The 23,730-nt window shown below is 42.0% G+C and overlaps 1 pseudogene; it reads right to left on the reverse strand.

The window, feature by feature from the left end:
- Positions 1–6,091: 6,091 nt before the first annotated feature.
- On the reverse strand, positions 6,092–6,209 carry LOC124623400 (annotated as a pseudogene).
- Positions 6,210–23,730: the final 17,521 nt, after the last annotated feature.

The following is a 23,730-nucleotide window of genomic DNA, read 5'->3' on the forward strand; positions in this document are numbered from 1 at the left end:
GATGTAGAATCTTGCACAGGATAGAGTAGCATGGAGAGCTGCATCAAACCAGTCTCAGGACTGAAGACCACAACAACAACAACAACAACAACAACACGAAAAAATGTTGTCTTCCATTTCACTGAAATTACGAATCGAATCACGCCCTAGAAACCCATCTCAACCTCGAAACCCACGTGCGTTACTTCAGAGTAATGGTAGTCAACACAACATCGAGACATTAGACACTGTGAGTTACCTATATTCAATATAAAACCGAAAGTGAGGTGGGCTCTTGTTTGAGTTGTCTTATAAGTTGTACTAGTATGTATTTCAGATCGTTGTACATAATTTTTTACTGTTCCTCTACCAACAAATCGCTGCTCAAGCCATCGATGAGCCCAGAGTCTCCTTCGCGATTTTCTCCGTTCTTCTTCGACAACAGCCAATTGTGTTAACGCAGCGTCCATTTTCGTAAAAAAAACTGTGTAATTTTCGCGCCAGATGCAGCCTAGAACTGCCGCTTGAGAGTTCTGCGGACGCAAATCACTATGAGGAGCGTGTTATGTTTCGCGAGAAGTAGCAGGCCGTTCGAGAGCGTGCAGAAACCTCCGCTGGCGTGGTTTGTGATGAGAGGACGGCTGTAAGCAGACACGCCGGAGCGTTCCCGGAGATCTACGACGAGCTACGCCGACAGGTATACACCAGCTGCTCATTCGACGAGCATTGTTCAGAGGCCCGGCATGAGGACTGTCGCAGCAGATGAAAGCAGCCGATAAACAGAACAGGATGTGGGAGCGGCTGAGAACCCGCCGCTCCCAGGGGCGGCGAGTGCTTCGCAGAACGTGGTGACTCAGGGAGAGCGGACAGCCAGATGGTCTCCTTTCTCAGGTGAGGTGGTCCCGCACCTGTTGCCAAATTACATGTGTGCCGCGTGAGAAGCACCTGTCAAAGGCAATAACAGTCTAGACGCGCTTTGAATACTGATGTCTGTGTAACGAGCTGAGCCGAGTTCACCAAATGGCAGACTGGTAACAACCACCGTCCGGAATCCTACAGGTTTCACATCCAGTCAAATGCTTTCGTAACGGAAATGCTTCTGCAGGGAGTGGTATCATGACTACTGTTCTGTTACCACCAGAGGAGGTGCAACGCAATGTTTTCATCGTATGAGCTGACGTGGATGGAGCATAAAGGTCATATTTAATGCATCAGCAGCAAACAGTTTAGTGAACAGGTGTCCGTTTAGATTCACAAGTTGCGACATGGTCGCGAATTGAACAGTGACCCGAAAATAGAATAAATTTCCTTTACTTCGCGTCTGTGATTACAAATTCTTACGTCAGACGACCGGTTTCGGTCTATAATGACTATCATCAGATATTTTTTATGAAACATGTCCTAATATACTGGAGCCATAGTGGCATCGTCATTTTGCCCCAATACCAGCTGTGTAATTGGTCCTCCATCAGTATTCTCTACATTCAGTTCCTGGATGTGTTCATTTCACTGGCAACTTGATGCGTGCCCCACTATCCCACACTATCCTCTCAAATTCTACATCTACATCTACATCTACATTGATACTCCGCAAGCCACCCAACGGTGTGTGGCGGAGGGCACTTTACGTGCCACTGTCATTACCTCCCTTTCCTGTTCCAGTCGCGTATGGTTCGCGGGAAGAACGACTGTCTGAAAGCCTCCGTGCGCGCTCTAATCTCTCTAATTTTACATTCGTGATCTCCTCGGGAAGTATAAGTAGGGGGAAGCAATATATTCGATACCTCATCCAGAAACGCACCCTCTCGAAACCTGGCGAGCAAGCTACACCGCGATGCAGAGCGCCTCTCTGTAGGCTGTACAAAGCGTTCTTTGATGAGAAGCATGGCCTGTGAGCTTGCTGATCTGATGTTATGATATTAGGTTTCATTCCCCGAACGAAAATGATTTAGATGTAGTTCTTTAATTAATTTCATGCATTGATTGGATTTTCACATTTATGTCAGAGGCGTGCTGAAAAGTAATGCCTTACCATTTTTGATTCTGTTCTTGAGGTATTACATTTAATACATGTTATCAGTCGACTTTAACGCTTTGCTGTTGCAAGTTACAACCCTCTGCGGCTCGAGGGATCCTAACTGTAACATCAACGTGAGTGTATATCTTAAGCACGATGTAATCAAGATTTTAACCGCAGAAAACGTGCCTCCAATTGAAATCAATAGAAGATGAAAGATATGAACTGTGGTGACAATATCACACCACACACGAGCGCTGCAACAATGCAATGCCTTGGATTCACAGTCATGTATCACTCTCCATACAGGCCCGACTTGGCCCCAGGTGATTTTTCAAGTTTTTGCATAACTTAGAGAACATCTTCGAGGACAATCTCTTCGACAATCATGAAGCAGTGCGGGATGAGATGATGATGTGCCTCCGTCAACAAAGTCAAAAATTCTGCTGCGACGCTCTCAACAAACTGGTCTCTCGTTGGGGGAAATCTTTTATCGCCAGGATGACTGTGTTGAGAAACAAACATGTAGACATGAAGAATAAAAATGTACAATGTTAATAACTGTTTTATTTAAAGAGCGATAAGAGTTTTCACATATTAAATTTGGAGGCATTACTTTTCAGCGTGCCTTCGTATGTTTATCAACATTATCGCTCATGATTATGATGTAATATTGTTTGGCTAAGCAGAGCAGCAAACTTCCATACAAGCGGTAACAAATAATTACATAGTGCCATATTCTGATCTACACAGAACTTTACATTCTTCATTCTGAGCGCCGATTGACGTAAGGAACAAATGAACAACTGCGCTCTTTGAAAGTTGCCAGCCACCATGTCTACTGCATGAGGTCTATTTAAAGATACGCGAATGACACATATGATGTTTTAAAAGTAATTTTTTTTTAAATTTTATTATACTTAATTCTTGTCACAGGCCACATTTGTTTATTAATCGAGTTGCTCTCGAATGCAATTTTCACTCTGCAGCGGAATGTGCAGTGATACGAAATTTCCTAGCGTATAAAACTGTGTGCCGGAACGAGGTTCGAACTCACTACCTTTGCTATTCCCGGGTAAGTGCTCTACCGGGTCCTTTCTTCTTTTGTTGCCGGATCGAGACTCGTTCTCAGTCCCTTTCCCTATGACACAAGTATTGCAATAAATAGTATGTCGAGTGTAGTTCTAGAAATGTCTGCTATTGATATTTTCATGGATATTAATAAATGCTTTAAAGCCAATTCACTGACATTAAACTTCCAAAAGACTCACTATATGCAATTCAGAACCTGTAAGAGGTTTCCACCCAGGATATGCATAAAGTATGAAGACGAGCAGATAGAAGAGGTTGACAGTCTAAAATTCCTGGGATTGCAACTTGATAATAAATTCAGTTGGGAGGAGCACACCACATAACTGCAGAAACGCCTTAGCAAATCTGTATTTGCAATTAGAGTGTTAGCAGACATAGGCGACATAAAAATTAAGAAGCTTGCGTACTTTGCCTACTTTCATTCCATAATGTCATATGGTATAATATTCTTGGGTAACTCTGCAAGTCAAAAGTTTTCAGAGTCCAAAAGCGTGTAATACGTATTATTTGTGGAGTAAATTCACGGACGACCTGTAGAAACCTCTTCAAAGAACTGGGTATATTAACTAGTGCCTCTCAGCATATTTACTCTTTAATGAAAGTTGTCCTAAATAATATATCTCTTTTTCCAACAAACAGCTCAGTTCATACATACAATACCAGGAACAAAAATGATCTGCACAAGGACTTAAAAGCACTTACTTTAGTTCAAAAAGGGGTCCACTACTCAGGAACACTCATCTTCAATAATTTGCCAGCAAACATAAAAAATTTAGTTACAAATAAAGATCAGTTTAAAAGGAGCCTGAAAAACTTACTAGTGGCCAACTCCTTCTACTCCATTGACGAATTTTTTAATAGAAACAAATGATATATTGCATATATTCATACTATGAGTATTGTTATTCCAGCTTTAAAAAAAATTACATGTTCCACATCCATGAGGATCTCCTCAGCACGGATCTGTGAAAAGAAAAACTAATCTAATCTAATCTTCGTAGGCAAGCACTCCAGCAACATTTTTGTTTCTCGTTTATGATACAGAAAATGCTTGTACCATTAGGGAAGAACGGAGAAAGTTCGCTTCAGCCCTCCTATCCCAGTGTTGGTTCCTCGCATAATATTGGGTGTTTTATTTTTTTTCATCATTTTTCATTTATTTTTTAGTCCTTTCAACTTTCTTCCCAAAAAAATCGGAGTTAATTCTAAAAGGTCTCCGCCACTTAAAAAAAAGGAAAAAAAAATGTTGGTTACTTACTTGTTATTAATTACAAAGGAAAACAAGACAAATAGGGCCACAAAAGTGAAATAAACTGCGGAACAAGGCTCCAGAAATGCGACCATGATGATTAAATATAATAAGGGTCGCTTAACTCAGCCGATACCTTGACGTCGATATAGAAGGTTCAACGTATTCTCGAATATTTTTTGAAGGACATCATCTTCACGACAGTGGCTGTTATAAGTTTTTATTACACTATTGCAATTTCGGCCTTAGGCCATTATCAAGTGCTGATCTTATGGCTTTAAGCCATGTCAACGTAATGTAAGCTGACCATTTGTACGTAGTTGTCAATACTGTAAAATAAATTCGTGATGTTGTTACACAGTGCGAGCACACGTATTCAGACATCGTAAAACAACATAATCTGTAAGGGCACATGTTCGTTAACCCATCACTAGTCACAAATGCATCAGAACCGGTTCGCTTCATGACCATGACAGTTAAGTCTATGCTGTAGCGTGTCTGGGCGGGAGAGCGAGTACGCTGATCCGTGACGTTAAGTCTAATACGAAATAGGCGCTCATTGGTCGATAAAAGATTGTGTACCACGGAATACCTCTAGCATGCCATAGAAGTTGGTTCAACACGAAGGCAAAGATGAAACCACATGGTCTTCCAATAATTTTGCTCTGATGATCGTTCAGCCGTCTCTGTACAGTCAATCCCTCTCCCGCACATTAACAAAAATGTGGTCGTGAGATGCTGGTAGTGAGATGCCGCCTCTGTGGAATATCAGCCACCAAACAACTGACAGCAGTATAGAATTAACGGACATGTTTTAACTGGAAATTCCCTGGACCAGCATCGACAGGCGGATCGCGACTGCCCATCCGCAGACAGTAAAATAACCGAGACGTGAATGTGTGGATTGCGTGAGGGGTAGTCAGCACGGTGCTCTGAACAAATAACACAGAAGCTTTCCTTTGAATATCGGAAAGCCCCAAACCCCCGAGGGAATGCGCAGACACAACCACCTAGTGTCGTAATCGAAAAATACGATTCCTCCATAAAAAAGGATTGGACACTAGCTATAGTTTTCCAGCCACCATCGCGAATAGGGGAAAGATCCGAGCGTCTTGGTTGTACCTACAAATGACTGTGTTTCAACCACATAGCACAAACCTCTTAACAATTTGCATATAACCCTAACCATGTAGTTTTCAAGAGGACACTAAACTTATTTTGCTATTGGTGTAGCTTGCTTATCGAGAAATCTCTCAATTCAGCGTCCTATCAGAGTACCAGCACATCTAACTGATTTTAAATATCTGTCTCCCCCTTCCTCATCCTTGTTCCTCCGCTTTTCTAGTTTCTTCTCTCTCCATTGTACTTTCCTTACATTTGTCTTTTCTGCTGCTAAATTTTACCAACTCTCCCTCTTTTCTCCTGATTTGGTGATTTCTATGCCACTGTGAATGGATATACCAGTATCTCATTGGTTCAGATGACTGAGACACTCTCTTTCTGTTACTGAATTACCCACACCCACTTTTCTTAGGCACGTGTATATATTATTGCAGTCCGTCTTCAGGCCACAAGTGGCCCACCGGGACCATCCGACCGCCGTGTCATCCTCAGCTGAGGATGCGGATAGGAGGGGCATGTGGTCAGCACACCGATCTCCCGCTCGTTATGATGATTTTCTTTGACCGGAGCCGCTACTATTCGGTCGAGTAGCTCCTCAATTGGCATCACGAGGCTGAGTGCACCCCGAAATATGGCAACAGCGCATGGCGGCCCGGATGGTCACCCATCCAAGTGCCGGCCACGCCCGATAGTGCTTAACTTCGGTGATTTGACGGGAACCAGTGTATCCACTGCGGCAAGGCCGTTGCCTTTTCTTAGGCATGCTTGGGTGTAATCGAGTGAGAATACGGATATCTTAAACTGCCATTATCAAGTTCCTTTTTCTGTCGCTGAAATTTTTAATGCAGTCAGCTAGATTCGCAGCAGATTTGCTTCATATCGTATGTGTTTCATTTTATGGAGCGCTGTTTCCCTTGTTATATAGTTTATCAAGTAAAACGAAATTCCTCGAGTATACTACTCTAGTGAAACTGAAAATACATTAGCTTTATTATAAATAAAAATCCGTCACGCATAGTTTTGCGGTACTACGTATGAATAATTAACAAGCGTGTTACATCTGAGCCCTACGTGCCATAATTAATCTTCTGGAAGAAAAGCAAACAATGCACATGAGCGATGATTCGAGAGAGTCAGAGGCTGCCAATATTCTTAAACAGTCGCTAAACGAGGTCGCCCTTTTCACGCTTGATTGATGTTCATTGGCTGTGCGTATTCTGACAGCAAAACAACCAGAAAAGGCGTCGAAGGACGAGATTATTTATGTAGCATGAAGAACCCGGAGCTGTAATGGCATCCCTTTGTGTCGCTGTCGCCCGCTCAGAGCGAGAACGGGTAGTTAATAACGCGACTAAGGAGTGAAGGGATAGGTAACTACTTGCAGTTAGATGTCGGCAGTAGACTGTAACTAAGGCCTAGTAGCAAATCTAGAGAAAATGATAAATCCAGTTCAGTCTGAACAAGGTGCAACAATTTGGAAAATTCGTTTCGTGTAATTCTGTAGTCTATATTCCCCAGGGTGTGACCTTTTGGATAATGTGTTTTGTGTAAAACTGTGGTATACGAGGTGTGGCTACAAAATAATGAAACTGACGCTGTCACGGAGGAAGTAGCATGCGCGAAAGATGAACGACCATTAGCTGCGAAGCCATCCCAGTCGAATACGGCATCGCTGGTGTCTGGAGTCAAATCTGTATGGCCGTAGCCTTAGTTTGTGTAAGAGTTGTTATTCTGTTTCGGCAGAAAATTAATAAGAATTATAATACAGCAACGAATCGACATAAGGTTTTACGTGAAACTTGGAAAAACTACAACTGAAGTCTGTCTGCTTCTAAAAGAAATGTACGGCGAATATTATTTATCTCGTACGTGAGTTTTTGACTGGTTCAAGCGTTTCCCAGATGGCTGGAAAGACGTTGAAGATAACTCACGGTCAGGAAGCTCTTTAACGTAGAAAATGGATGAAAATACTGAAAAAGTACGGAATCTCATTCTATCTGATCTTAAACAGAATATTAGATCGATACTGACAGAATACCACTGAAAATGATCTTAATTTCTAGGAAAGAGTGATAACATGAGATTAATCTTGGTTTTTCCCTTAAGATCCAGAAAATAATCGCCAATCCATGCACTGGAAGGGCCCAACTTCACTGAAAGCGAAAAAGATCGAATCAGCAAATCAGGCAAAGAGGTACTCGTTGAACTGTGTATCTTTGGTGGGTATTTTGAAGATCAGACTGTTAGTCAACGTTGCTACCTTGAGCTTCTTGCTCAACACCGTCAGAAAACAAGAAAACACGACGAGAATTGTGTAAGAACAAGTCATGGGTTCTGCATTAACAAAATACACTGGGTCATCCCGCACTGTCCGTTTCTAGAGAAGTGCAGGATCCCACCTTATTCTTCTAACCTAGCACCATGTGTTTTTTGTCTATTTCCTAGTCTCATCTGCGTTAAAAGGAACAAGATTACAGCCCTTGGAAACAGTATAAGAAAAATATCAAGCGTCATCAAGGAGCTCATAGAGGAAGACTTCCTGCATTGTTTCCACCAATGGAAGATTTGCATGCAACGTTATAGCGACGGAGGAGGGACGTATATTGAGGCTGAATGCAACTAAATATGTGTGCTTTTGAAATAAAATGTTTTACACTAACAGTCTCGTCATTTTACGGTATAGCCTGTGATGTTACAAAATAAAAGTGATGTTGTTATTCAATGGAAAGTTGGAAATTGAGATTTAGCTTACTGTTTTATCAATCGCAATTGGCGTAAGAATCATGGACTGACCATTGTCATAAAATATTGCATTATGAGATGTGAATAGTTTCTACTTGCAGTTTCGCGTGGCTTGAGGCAGTCTCAACTAGCGTGCTATTGATTAAGAAATTGCGTTATCGTCTTTCTAATTACTTCATGATCGTAGATACGATCATACCCGGTTGTGAAGTTATTGTTATGACAAAACAATTTTCTAAGGGACCAGAAAGTTCTTAAGGGCGCAAAAACAACTGTAACATCACACAAAAGGGAAATTCAATATTAAAGCTGATGCAAGAAGACGATAAAACAGTTTTCTTTTTATCAATGTAACACGCACATTGGACTGCTGATCTTGGTGTCTGTAATATTAGCAAAATGCATAATTAAAATGAAAATAATACTGAGTAGATAATAGGAATGAGCACTGCTAAATGATTCAGTATTCCCAGAACAAATATTTATTATAACTAAAACATATATCGTACCATAAGCTTAATACAACAATGACGGTAGATTTTTATGTCCGTATCATGTCCATTGAGCGCTCTTTTATATAGCCATTGTCTTCTTTGAGTCGCTCGTGCGTCGTCACGGTAAGTTATAACAGTTCTTTACACTTCACTCAAACTTAGACATCACACGTTTTTATACATTTAGTAAAAAATTTGATATTAGATCAGACTGCAACAAATCTGCGTCCGTCTTACTTGAGAAAAACAGTACAAGTCTTTTTAGTGCTCAAGGCTTCATTTGTTCTCCAGCGAACAAAATAGTGAAGGATCGCATATCTATCCGTATTTTTCTGTTTGCCGCCCAAAGACGACGAATTACATTATTTAGAAAATTCCACCGTCGCCATGCGACGCCTCATTATACATTAATCATTATTTACAAACAAGTATCTGCCTTCTGGCTGAAAGTATTAACTGCTCGTATTTGCTGTTTTAATGTAGTCAAAAATAGCGAATATCACATTGCCTCCCATGAGGAGAGAGGGAATGCCGAAGGATTACCTCGATCCTCATGTCCTCATGAGATATTCGTGATATTTGGTGTGACATTTACATAATGTTACTGGCGTACTATGTACATAAATTGAAATTACATTTATAAACATATATCAGATATTTATCATTTTTCAAAATAAAGTTTTTCATTCTTTGTTCATCAGTCACTTCATTCCATAATACCAAGATTAACATTTATGTGCATATTTAAGTTTGGTCCATATTTGCTTATAACAATGAGTGAACGTTCATTTCGCTCTTCAGGGGGTAGAATTCAGAAATTACTTTCTCTTGAGCTTAACAACTAATACATGAGTACAGTGAGAGCTTATTTTCACTAAACTAGAGTGGACAATGTTCGAGCATCCGTTGACTCATTGTGGTTCAATTACAGTTTAATAACGTAGCACTACACTTCGTGATGCTTTCACTTTCTGTGTTAGCTGTCTACGGCGTTCATCATGCAGTACATCTGTCCTTTCCACTGTGGTGCCAGGAATTCAAGTGGCTTCCCGGGTTTTTATTTACAATATGAAACAGAAGAAGTGGAAAATTATTAGTATAACTTACAACCTATTGGATACATTTGTTAAGGATCGGGACTGGTCTGGAGTTTAGGGTCTTCCTATAGTGCACATTCATTTTCTTTGTTCATCAAGAGACAGGATTATAATTCATTTTAGCAGTGTTCAGGAGTGCCGGTATTAATGGCTTTAAGGTCTGAGTAATCTAACAATCTACTTCTCACTCATCTTAACTTCAACTCAAGAAAATTGCTTACTTTACGTATGAAAATGTAGTCACACAAGTGTACAAATGTCTTTCCTCCAGTATGTACGATGGAAGTCATGGCGGTTAGCAGTTTAAAGTTTGGATTGTTTCGTCACCCACACGTTAGCCACTCACAGCGGCTGCACAGTGTTGCGTGAGCTCCAATACTCAGTATCCGTTCGTGCTCATGCTGTAACAGAGCTGCTGGTCGTCGATTGCTCCTTTTTCTTTGTGAACTTAGTAACACGCGAGTGCATCGATACACACACCTCGCACGCGTTTTCCATCGGAGGAGCCGGACACTGAAGCTGCCTCCATACTTCTCTGTCAACTGCCTCCCATGAGGCTCACAGGTAAGTGATGACGAATGTTTTAGCTGTCGCTGCACTTAGAACAACACTGAACTTTACGTTGCACCTGTTGTCGTAGCCTTGACTTCTTTTTACACTTGCAGTACAACACTACCACTAATATACAGTGAACAGTTATTTTTATTATGCACGTCGCACTTTAGTGTGCATCTTCACCCAGCATTCGTGCTTAGTTCCTTCGCCGATAGAGTTCATTTACAAAACAATTAATTTTGCAGGTTTCCTCCATTGGTACAGAAAGACTTATATTCTACTATTTACAAAAGATCACTTACGAGCTAATATTTACAATTAATGGTCACTCCTTTTGTTAAGTCCAGTGAACAACTGCTGTATGAATGGACTCTTTATATCCCAAGGTTTACTTTCACTAGTGAACCTGAAAATATTCTTTCAAACTTTCTTTTAAGGGCTCATCTCCTCATTATGAAAACTACAGGTTTCGCAACACTAGTTGCATTTATTCTTTAGTGCACCCAAGATCATTTTCTACTGCCACGCAGCATATCTACTACTTAACGAGTACGCATTTAACGCTGAATCTTTTTTTTTTTTTTTTTTTTTTTTTGTGCTTGCCAATTTTTTTTTTTTTATATTTGAGGGCAGACTGGATAACAATAGGTCTCCCTCTTCGCTTCATGTACTCAGCAATCGTTCTCTGTTAAAAAAAAAATAGGGTAACGCGTGTCTACTATTTTTCGCATGAATGGAATTACCGACAGTTCACTGGGTTTACGCAACCGGTCCATAACAAACATTACCAAAGCTAGCGAAGTTCATCACGCTACGTGTCTCATTTCTCATAAGCACTGCTTTGCTTCGAAGCACACGTGCCTTTTACAAGTCGACCCTTGGTCTGGGTTAATGAACCAGGATCAAAAGGAACGGGCACAAGGAAAATGGATTTCATAAGAGGAGTGTCTTAGGAGACATTTTTGCAATAAAATCTGTATGTAAATAAAATTATCATAATAAACATAGGCACATATATAAATTTCAACCTCTTTCATTACAGCATGCTTTGCTACTTCTACGTCTTACTCTGGTTATAGTCAGTATTAAGTTTAAATATCACTGAATTGCTTGTTCTTTAGATTAGCCTTCAATTAGGGTATTGAATGGTCGCTAGATTACACTACAAATCTTCTGAAGATCTTTACTTGGACTTATTTATGATACAGGGGGCTTGCTGTGTGGTTATTTAGTACCTTTATTCTACTGAAATCAATTCGTCAGCTAACATTCCCCATATACTCTTTACATTGGGCTCAGATCACAGGGAAATAGTTTACTTTCATAGCAATTAATGGCCTCGTGGAGTACTTACGCTACATTATTGATGCTTCATGGTTTGCCTCTATTTGTACTGTATTTCACCTAGCTTAGTTTACTACAGCTTATTGTCTCCTTGCGTGAACACATGTGGGTTACCACTTGTTTTTCCATTTAACAGCACGCTTTAACTGAACGTTAAGCTATTTCTTCTACTCCTGTCCACTGTCTGGACTGTTTGACCATGTACTTTTTTTTTTTTTTTTTAGTTGTTCTTTGCCTTTATTAAATAAATTTTCTTCATAACTCTCGGTCATAGATTGTATAGCTGCCTCTTAGTTACCGGCGTAGGGAAATTCTTAATCGCAGACAACTTTTCCGGGTCGGGTTTAATCCCTTCAGGTGTAATCACATGACCTAAAAACTTTACCTCACGTTTTCCAAATTTTGACTTTTTCAGATTCGCTGTAACACCATGTTCTTGAAATCTCTGAAACACCTTTCGTAGAATAGCTAAATGATCTTCCCAGTTCTTAGTGGCTATCAACACGTCATCTACATAAACAGTTACCTCATCCAGAAGTTCAGATCCTAACACAAAATCGAGAGCAGAAATAAATATTCCCGAGCTTACATTTAAACCAAAAGGCATGACCTTAAACTGATATGAGCGGCCGGCAAATATAAAAGCAGTATATTTTCTGGATTCCTTGGCCAATTTCATCTGCCAATAGCTACTTCTTAAATCGAGTGTACTCAAGAATCTAATGCCATGAAATTTTTGCAAGTGCTCCTCAAGTGCTTCAGGTCGAGTCCTTATCGGTACAATTATTTTGTTTATTGATTTGGCGTCCAGTACTAGTCTGACACTACCGTCCTGTTTAAGTACGGACAACAAGGGACTTGAGTACGGGGAATTCGATAACTCGACAACATCCCAACACAGCATTATGATATAGATCGACATTGACTCAACTCTCAGCTACGTAGCAACCACTTTTGGCATCTCAAACGTTAGAAAACCTTTGAAAGTGTGCTTTTAAATCGTACCCCGAATGATGTCGTCGAGGCACCTCGTGGACTGGGATGATATAAACGAAAATGCTTCATAATGAGGAAATCAGTTAAAAAGACATTTTAGTAATTATTCATGTCTGGGATATCTACAAGAACCGAATGTCACCTCTGTCTCATACGTCATAAAGTAGCATCTCATTCGTCGTCTGTGATGCACAGACTCTCTTAAAATTATACAGTGAGTAAATTCCAATACCTTATATATAGCAAAATAATAGTATTTAGGTAACTAATTAAATCAATACAAAATTGAAGCACTGTAATCCAGTAGTAAGGCCAGGAAATTTCTATGCAGTTGGATAAATTCTATAGAAGAGAAAACGACTGTTACAGAATTAAAGGAAAGAAAGAAAGAATGCGAGAAAGCTCGTAGAGATTAAGAAAGGTGGACAAGAATGCAACTGGTGAAAAAATTAGAATCTGTAGTTCTATCGTTTGAGAGAACACGCCGAAGGAATGATACCTGAGATAACGTGTAAGCGAGTCCTGGAATACATTAATACTAGTAAGGCCCAGATTAATGTTATGAAAGAACTAAAAGAAATAGCAACGAAAATCACAAGAACCTCTACATTACGGATATCTTTGATAACCACGTAGTACCGTATCTTAATGAAATTTCACATAGTTGTGTCATAAATCCGCTTGTGATTGCCGAGGGCTCCTTGTAGAGAGGAGCGTGGCATCTTTCTGCTAGGACCGACGCATAGAACCACATCCATAACCAAACCGTTTATCTCATACGTCGCTCTCCTGTCTGAGATATGTCCAGTTGGTAACCCGATCGTCATGGTTCTCGAGTGATCACTGTTGGTCCTTTGTGATCTCGCGTACAGGTTACGAAGAACAGTTCCTCAAAACTTAGCCAAATCGTCTTCAAACAATCCGTCCTAGGACATTTAGAGGCTACAGATCGTGAAAAGTTTCACATATTATTGATAACTGACTCAGAAGTCATTTTCCTCCTCGTTTATAATCAAAGCCTGAGTAACGTCGATGGCAGCGCAGACAGCTGTGAGACATCTAGGAAGAGTCAGAGAGATTTTGGAAGGTACCGGCAGGGATGTGGGGCCAGTGCCGTTGCCACCTGCGGTAGGCTTCTCGGTTGAGAATCCACGGCACGAACAGCCCAATCGAGATGGTCCCACAGATCCTCCGCTGGACCTAAATCCAGGGTGTCTGGTGGCCACGGGAATACTGTCAACTCGTCCTGATACTCTTCGAACTTCGCACGTACTCTGTGAGCTGAGTGAATCATTGCATTGTCCTGTTGATACACACAATTCGCATCGCAAGGGAAAAACAAACTGTTTGTATGGATAGACAAGGTCCACAAAGATGGATTCTTACTTGTGTTCCTCCATTGTTCCTTCCAGGAAGATGAGGCCATTCACGGATTGCCAAGAAAACATTTCCTGGACCACAACCCTTCCGACGAGGGTTAAAGGTGTTTTTATTCAGACATTTCACGCCGTAAATGCTAACGGCCGTGTTTCAAAAGGAGCATAATACGCGACTCATCTGAAAAGGCCACCTCTCCCCACTCGTGGACGTCCTGTTGCCGTACTTGCATGCGAGTTCCAGCCATCGTCACTGCTGAACAGCAGTCAGCTTAGGTGAATGAACTAGGTATCTGCTGCGAGGGCCTATACGCTGCAACGTTCACTGAGCGGACGCGGTTTACAAACGTATCCGATTTGGAAATGCTTCCTAAAGCCCAATGGTCATGCCTTTTTGAACGTCATATACGAGGTTCGTCCACAAAGTAAGTTCTGTTTCTATTTCTATCCGCGACAGCGCTACGATCGCAGTTCCGAGCATCCTCGGCAGTTACTCTGACTCAAGGAGAAGACATGTACGCCATTTTCAGATCGCTCCTGCCGACGTGTGCTTTGTAGAGCTTCTTTGTAATGTCAGCCGTAAATGAAAAAGTCGCAGCGTGTGAAATCAGATCTGTGATTCGTTTTCTAAATGCAAAGAAACTTAAACCAAAGGAAATTCATCGGTAAATCTGCAAGGTTTACGGACAAAATACTATGAGTGGTTCAATCGTTAGAAGATGGGTCAGACTGTTCAATGAAGGACGTGATCAAGTACACAATGAAGAACGAAGTGGACGCCCGTCTGTGGTTACTGATGAACTGGTTCACACAACTGAAGAAAAGATTAAGTACAACCGTAAGTTCACACTTTAGTGCCTTTACTAAGGAAGTTCCGCAAATCTCACAATCACTAATTCATGAAATTGTTACTGAAAAGCTGAAATTTCACGTTGGGTACCCGAAATTCTTACTGAACAATACAAAAAATAGCGGATGGGCAGTGTACTTCTATTTTTGACACGCTACAATGAAGAAGGCGGTGGTTTTCTTTCTCGAATAGTTACAAGGTATGAAACTTGGATATCGTACGACACCCCTAAAACAAAACGGCTATCAGTGGAATGGAGGCACACATAATCCCCAACGAAGGTTAAGCCTAAGCAAATCTTGACACCTCGAAAAGTCATGTGCACCGTTTTTTGAGACAGAAAAGACGTTTTGATGATTGATTTCTTACCAAGAGGCCAAACAGTCAATTCATGTAGTTACTGTCAGACCATTAAGGAAATGTGTCGCGCAATACAAAACAAGCGCCGAGGATTACTGTCAAAAGTTGTGTTTTTCCACGATGATGCCCGACCGCACACGGTGAATGTGACCGAACAACTCTTACGGGAATTTCACTGGGACGCGTTTAATCAGCCGGACCTCGCTCCTAGCGACTTTCATCTCTTCTTACACCTAAACTCTTTCTTTGGTTGTCAACACTTCAACGATGATGACGAGCTGAAAGAACATGTTACCACATCGCTAAATACACAGGCGGCAACCATCTTTGAAGAAGGCATACAAAAACTTGTGCCTCGCTATGACAAGTCGCACAAAATTTCGGAAGCTTAGTAGAAAAGTAGCTTAACAGTTGTAGATTTTCTGTACAATAAATATATTTTCTGTATTTGTACACGTTTGTTTTGTATAAACAGATGGAACTTACTTTGTGGACATACCTCGTATATATGTAGCTGAGTTTCAGTGTTAAGACAGACTGCACTGTTTTCTGCGTCCCCATGACATGGTTGATATACCCTCCGCTGACAGTAATGTCACCTGCCGTCTGTGAGTGGTTATTGAACGTTGACTGACGACGTAGGCTTACATATAAAAATTGCGGGAGGTGAGAGAAACGTCGCTACAAACAGGGAGACTAATGCGACCAGATAGATATTTAGCCAAACAATTTTTCTGTAGGAGTAGTGGACAAGGAACTCTATTTGGCTCAACGTACAGCGATGAGCCAAAAAATTATGACCAATCCGTACCGCGAGACTGGACGCCACTTGGTTTCGGGCACGTGACGCGGCGAAGAAAGTATACAAACAGGTCAGAGACGTTTGGGCAATCATTACAGCGACGATACGAGCCGCAAATTAGGAAATGTAGCGACATAAGCGACTTGGCGAAGGGCAGATTGTCATGCGCCTGTGCCTGGTAAAGAGCATACGGAAATAGCGAAGCTAGTCTGGTGCTCACGCTGTAGCGTTGTAAAGCATGTATGGGTAGCGATTGATGCACAGCGAAGAAACAGAATGTGGATGTTGGAGACCTGTAGGCTCTGTAGAGGAGAATAGGCTGTGATCTCGCGTGCAGGACTTGCTTAAGCGTTAAGTGCCTCGAAGCACAGCGTTCAGCGTACATGGAGGTTCGCAACAGTCGTCCCCTACTTGTTTTCATGTTGACCCAGCGACACCGCTTTTAACGACTGCTGTGGGCTAGGAATCGTCAAGATGCGACGGTGGATCAATGGATGAATCACGTTTCTTGTTACAACAGGTCGATGGTCGTTTTGTGAAACTCATAATCCAGGCGCTCTGCGGCTCAATACATGCAGCACGCCACGGGCGAAGTCTTGCGAGGCATATTATAATAACGGCTCTTTTTATGTATTACAGAAACATCTTGGAACATTCATCACTACGACCGTATCATTGGAAATTATTCGTAGTGGCTGCGCTTCTTCAGCGAGACTCTCTGAACTCTGAAAGCTTCTTACTACTTCTCACTGCGACGAAAGGTGAAAGAGATCGCAGTGTTCGTGCTTTCCATACACAACAAAACCTATGAATTCGTTTTCACTTAACGGGCCTCTGATCTGTGTACCGTTTCTAATAATATACCACAGTGGAAACAAGAACGATGCGAAAAATGGCAAGTTTACGGTTTGATGTTTTAAACTACAAATAAAAAAGTCACAGCAGAAATATTCAGTTTCCGTAAAAGAAAAATGTTCAGCCTTCCTCGTAACTGAGAGCGGTTATCATCTTTCAAAATGGTAGCTGTCAAACAGCAGCCCGCAGGCCGCGTGCGGCCCGTGTCAAGTAATCTTGCTGCCAGCTGGTCTCAGCCGTAATTTATCATAATAGGTTCCAGCAACAAACAGCAGAATAAAAGTCATCTAACATTAAGAGCGTCTGAACAGTTTATTTTTCTGGCTCGGTTACAAACAAAAATACTTATTGAGACAGTGATATTTTAAGACGTGCTTATTTTTAACTGACGTTCGTGAATTCGGTTATGAGCTAGGTAAAGTTTGCCCCGTACGCCAGGGGCCGAGTCGTATGCATCACGACCTCTGCAGTGTTAACAGAAGCGAGAGTGGGATGATTTTATTGTTTGTCTTCTGATGCTAACAATTCAGGCGTGTGCACAACAAGCACCTATCAGCTGCCGTGGTATAAATGTCAAATGGACTTCGCATGATACAGGGTTCAAATGGTTCAAATGGCTCTGAGCACTATGAGACTTAACTTTTGAGGTCATCAGTCCCCTAGAACTTAGAACTAGTTAAACCTAACTAACGTAAGGACATCAGGACATCACACACGTCCATGCCCGTGGCAGGATTCGAACCTGCTACGGTAGCGGTCGTGCTGTTCCAGACTGTAGCGCCTAGAACCGCTTGGCCACTCCGTCCGGCGGTGTGAATCACTTACTTCCAAAAAAACAGATAAAACTGACTTTTATTACGCTTTTATACACAAACCTATCATCCATCATTCCACCTGTGACAGTTTTGGATTAATTCAATTATATTATTTAAAACCTTCTATGTTTTCTTTTATTTGACCTAGTAGAAAACTCCTATTGGAAACGGTCTGCTGCAGTCACTTGGTATTCTTTCAGATATTGTAGTATAAGGATGCCTGGATATCAAAAAAAGAAACATGGGAAATCGTTGCGATTGCACTGGCCACAGTGCCTGCCTATTTACGGAAATTGGTCGCTCTTTAAGCCTTCAGAAAAATGCGTGTACTTCCAGTATATTACTTTCTTTTGCACTTAAAATTATTTTTTATAACACGTAGATTCGAAATGTGTAAGTGGAGGTATCTTTCCATAACCACGGTTTCGTGATAATTTCACACTGAGAGGCCACTTCACCCCGTCCCTCAGCCCCCATCCTTTCTATGCAACCCTAGATGTCGCCCTGCAGTGTCTAAAGCAGGAAAATTTGACAACCGCCGGTTCAGAACGTCATATACACAATCGGATCAACAATTTCAGGGACTGAATTTTTCACGAAAAACAAGTGCTGTTGTTACTTGAAAAAAATATGATTCTTCGTTGACCAAATCTTGTTGAAGTGTTAGGATTTTTCGTTGTTGTAGTGGTCAGCGAGATTTGATAGCGAGTACACGAATGTCGGAGAACAGTGTCTGTTTATTTTTGGCATGGTTTTGTGGCCCGCAGGAACATTCTTATGCGATTGTTTTGGTTAACGAGAGATAATTATCCTTGAACGTCCATTACATTCATCTGACCTCTAGCAGATTTCATGCCCTTCCCCAAACTCAAACCTTTATTCGAATGGATCATTTCGAGATGTCTGTGTTAGTTCAACTGAATGTTTGGTTATTGTAAAGAGTAGTCCATCCGGAGCTTCTGCAGAGACTTCCCAGAGCCTCTGCAATATGTGCTGCACATGGTTAACAAAGTAACAGATTTACTTTGTAAACTAACTCGATACTAAATTTTGGACATATTTTTGTAATTTATTTCTATATACTGTCCTGGAACGTGTTCAACACTGCGTATCAGTACCAGAACTTCTGCTGTGTGTAACTGAAAATTATTTTGATGTTTCTGATCTCAAAGAATTTTGTTTTCTGCCTCAAGTAATGGTCCACGTAACCTAGTAAAACTCAACACTGATTATTTTGATAGTTCTTGCCAATGTACAGGTTTCACTGTGCAATTCTCCTTTGGAATGTTTTGTAACATGACCCTACATTTGCTACCAAAGCCATTACCACTTCAGTCGATCTAGCTTATAGGTAGTTACTGTTTCAACTTTCACACGACCTCTGGACATTTAGAAAACAGTTGCGACCCAGGTTTGAGCTCCGTCGCCCTCTGCAGAACGGCTGCTCACAATAAGCTCGATTGCTCGAGGTCACTTGTAATAATCACCTCGGGAAATAATCGTGACTTTCTTTGAACAGCGCTATCGCTTACAGTCAAATATATAGGCATGGAACCAGGAAGCTGCAGATGTATACCTTCAAACAGTTGCAACAGTCTAAGTTTATGGCCGACACGATCACAAATCTGCCCCATAATCGATATGTCTTCCACGCTAGTACGAGCGAAATTAGCTGTTATTTGTAACTAGGCATTAAAGTAAAATGGTATAGCATTGTTAGCTGGGAGAGCCCAAATTGTGTTGTACCACAATCCCCTCTAGCAGAAGGGAAAGTTCCATTGACTGTCTAAGCAAAGAGACGCCATAGGAAAGATGGTGACACAAAGCTCAGTAGTAGGAGTACTCGCGCAAGAAGATGCATCCAACACTCTGAAAAAACAGATACCATTTCCAGGTTGTTCTGAAAGCACAGGTTGCCAAAACATGAAACCATTACTGCACCATCAGGTATGTGAAGTTGCTGACAGGATGAGAAAGCACAGTTCCTCAATGACACTTGTATTCAGGAAGAGGACTATTTCAAAAACAATGGTAGAGCAGGCCGGCATATACAGGGTATATCGTGTGTAAGTGCAGATACTCTTGTATGTGTACACAAGTTAGTGTGTTGGTTGTTTTCTCTCTGCAACGGGAAGTCTACCCACAAACGTCACAACCTGCATGGTCGTAACTGCAGTGCGACGTGGGCTACGCTTGTCAGTGTAGACTTACAGTTTTGCCCCTACGTTTCCACACTGAAACACTTTGAAATGCCCGCTAAACCCGCAGGCCAGAGCAGGCGATTAGGATTGTGGAAAGGGTCAAATAAGGTGGCGGTCAGTCTCACTTCAAAATTGTAATTTATTGTAATTTAATAACACATGTAAACCAAAACGGCACATAGCCGAACCTTCACAACTACGAGTTTCAAAATCCAATTCTTTCACGGCTGAATGCCTCCCAACAAGAAATCTTAAAAATCAACAAGCTAAATTTCAGGTGAGTGAAGACACACGGTTAAAATTGGTAATAAAATAATAAAATATATATGTATATATCACAGCTAGGCTGAAAGCCTCAAGGTAAAAGTGGATAAAACAAACATAAACAAGGTGCAATACCAACGGCTGAAGGCCACAATTGTTTTCAAAATTTTAAAATATATTACCATAATGTTTTAAGGCAGAAGGCCGCAGTGTTTTCGCTTAAGGGGACATTTTAAGAATAAGGCTTTTAGCGGTTGAAGGCCCACAGTTGATTTTCCAAACTTAAAAAAATAGCTTAAACCTTCAAGTTTTAAGGGGCCGAAAGCACACTAAATAAAAAGGCAACGCAACGGCAATAATTAAATTTAAGAATAATTTTTAAGCGTCTGAAGGCCCACAATTGATTTTCCAAAAATTCAAAATAACTTAAACCCTTAAGTTTTAAGTGGCTGACAGCGCACTACAGTAAAAGATAGCACAACAATAGTAGCTATTTCAGCAAAATATCCACTTGCCAAAATTGAAACTTACCTATATGGCCCCTGATTTACATAAAACACAATAAAAAATTTTCCCTTTAAAGCAATGGCTATATTAGATTACCGATAGACCATTAAACACCCATGAAAAGGACATTATAGACAACGGCACTCATTCGCCTCCGTGGGAGGGGGGCGGGAGGGGGGGGGGGGCGGGGCGGCGGAGGGAGGGGGGCTGCCCTCAAACATAAACATTCACTTAGGTGAGACAGGTGGTGGGCCCAACTACACTTGATCCGTCGGCCAAGAGGCAGTCACGGACCGACTGATCAAACGACCAATCGGTACATGAAAACTCAAAGGCCAAACTGTTACGGGTGTGATTATCCACAATGAAATATGTAGTAAGCTGTCAAAACTACACACCGTTTTAGACAGCGACAACAGGTGAGGAGAGGACACTGCCTGAAATTACGTTAGTGGCCAGGGCAGGTAACCGGAATACTAACGGCCACAAGGCAGAAAATTCCACTGGTGCACTTGAATTGTAGTCAACCAGTATAGTTAAGTCCACCTCACGGCGGATCGATTTCACCACTACAAACACTCGGTGCTGCTCACAGGAAACACTCCCCGACAGCGAACCACCGAAACGAACGACACAACATGAACGGACGTGGATTGGGTACTTGAGACACCACTCAACTTTGACGTCCTGGGTCTTTAAGCCACAAAGCTCGTAGCGATCGGACAGCTCCACACACGCTCCGACACTGCGCAGGGACCACCAGCGGACCCAGCCGACTGTGCCACATGGAGATATTCTCCCAGGTCCGCACCAACCGACCGACTGCCCCCAAACCCCTTAGCCAGAAACTATATCACAAGACCAAAGATGGTAGACGATGCAAATATCGATACACATCGCTGCTGCCGCACGTAGGAAGAGGAAGAACCATGGCATAACTGCAACATCGGTGGGAAACCAAACACTGATAGACAGCCAAGTTCAAGGAGAAGCATAGTTTGGAGTGAGCACGGCTCACACCTGACATGGTGCTCAGGGGAAAATAAGCAGGTAAGCCTACTTGGCCGTACTACCCAACCTAAAAATGTACGACTTGTAATAGCTGTAATTATTAGTCTGTAAATGAAGTAAATACTGATGTACTGTTGTCAGCAAACTGTCCTGAGCCACCAGTAAAAATATCTGCACTGATACCCATTACGCCCTACATATCTCCAAATTTAGACAGAAACGAACAGCTGCTTTCAGGCTCTACGTAGGAGAGGAGGTCCAGCATGGTCTACGACATGATTCTACAAGCTACCACCACTGCACTCTATCTATGCTGACCTCAGGCCTGCTGCCTTTGCTATGCCTGCGTGCTGCTGACTCAGCGCATTCTGACCGATAGGCCATCTCTGGCCAACTTCCTACCACTGCTGACTGTCTTCCCTGGCGGACCAGTGTTTGAGCCTGGGTCATCTATCTGCTCAGCCATCACGAGTGGGTAAACAAAGTAACTTTTTGCCATCGCCTGTGCAGGCACACTTCACTTCTGTGCGCCACAGTCTTTCGTTCTGGGGATTGTGGTTTTATTCCACCTGCCCTGGTGCACTTCACACTTAGTAATATGAAAGTGCTGTGTGCTGTCAGTCACATGCCACCCAGACTCAGACTTAAGTCAGCAACGACATCCACATTGCTGAATGCATCATGTCAGTATCACTGGCTGCTGCTGCTGCCGCTTCAGTTGCACACTATAAATTGTCTGTACCTGTGGCCACTGCTGACATAACCATGCTTTCACTGGCTGAAGCCAGTCTACTTCATGGAGGCCTTTGGTGATGATGATGATCATCATGATCGGTTTGTGGGGTGCTCAACTGCGCAGTCATAAGCTTCCATACAAAGTTCCAGTTCTTACACAGTTCAAGTTTTACACAATCCAATCTAGCCACTGTCACGATTGATGATGACGATGAAACACAGTGCGAAGGCAGAGAAAATCACCAACCCAGCCGGGAATCGAATCCGGGACCCATGATCCAGAGGCAGCAATGCTGGCCACTAGACCACGAGCTGCGGATGAAGCCTTTTGTGCTTCCCAGTACCGGCTGCTGCGCTTAGTTACGAAATAAAGAGATTACTTGACAATACTGTTTTCTTGACGCAACATTAAACCACGCAACACCTGTCACCACACCACCGCAACCGTTTTCATGGTGGTGAACTATAGGCTATTCTGACTTCTCGCAGCCAAGCTCCACCATCCACCACAGAGGTCACTCACCAATGAACACGTCATACGGTGTCGGAAGTATCTTCCACCTCTACACTGGTATCAGAAGTGGTCGCTTCAACATCGAAAATCGCTGTAGCTATCTTAAATGCTCTGACACATCTACAAGTAGTGTCAGAAATTGTGGCTAGCTCTATATTGGCTGTCGCAACTGACAACATCCAGAATTTCGCAGACTTAGTGAGGCGGTGCTTTTTTATTTATTTATTGCTTTAGTTTTTCTCTGTAACTGTCGCGGAAAGTCAGTTGGTCTCTAACCAGGGTGTTAACTATGTTTTTACATGCAGTTTGGAGCACATGGTCTCACTGATCATGATCTCACAGCCACAATTAAGATAAAGAAAGAAGAATTATATACACACATCAAAAAAAGTTTCGCATCATCCCGGTTCCCACAATTCCTGAAGACAGACGTTGACTCTTCAGAGATTTCACTAAACCCGCACAAAGATGTAAACAACCGCGCATGAGCAGCGCCTATTAGACCGAGGGGGTCCGACAGCCAATCAGTTCCAGTCATTCCACCAGGAAAGAGGTACACAGCTCGTGAGGTCTGTAATTCAACCGTGCCTAGACGGTCAATTCCGCGGTTCGATCGCGTCCGCATTCTTACTTTGTGCCAAGAAGGGTTTTCAACAAGGGAAGTGTCCAGACGTCTCTGAACTAAAGCGATAGTGTTCGGACATGGAGGAGATACAGAGAGACAGGAACTGTCAATGACATTCCTCGCTCAGG

The sequence above is a fragment of the Schistocerca americana genome, chromosome 7 (assembly GCF_021461395.2).
Source record: "Schistocerca americana isolate TAMUIC-IGC-003095 chromosome 7, iqSchAmer2.1, whole genome shotgun sequence".
NCBI classification, from domain to species: domain Eukaryota; kingdom Metazoa; phylum Arthropoda; class Insecta; order Orthoptera; family Acrididae; genus Schistocerca; species Schistocerca americana.